Raw genomic sequence first — 330 nt, 5'->3', positions numbered from 1 at the left:
ATGTTTTCAATACTACCAAATTTTGTTTATTGAATTTATAAATTTGTATGATATATAATTTTTTTTAAAAAAAGTTCTACTAAAATCTTTAACTTTTTTATTATAGCTAACTCTCTGAATTTTTTAAAAAATATAAAATATATTAGTATTAAATTTCATTTTATTATATTATTATATACTTATCATGTTATTGTAATGCAGCACATATAATTATTTTTTTCTTATATCTTCTTGTGATACTATAATTTATTACTTAATTAGAAATTACATTAAAATATAATTAAAAAATTGCATTAAATCATAAAATAATATGTAGAGAGAAAATTAACA

This window comes from Primulina huaijiensis, unplaced genomic scaffold, assembly GCF_012295235.1.
Source record: "Primulina huaijiensis isolate GDHJ02 unplaced genomic scaffold, ASM1229523v2 scaffold35849, whole genome shotgun sequence".
Classification (NCBI taxonomy): domain Eukaryota; kingdom Viridiplantae; phylum Streptophyta; class Magnoliopsida; order Lamiales; family Gesneriaceae; genus Primulina; species Primulina huaijiensis.
Note: the sequence above shows the minus strand (reverse complement) of the source record.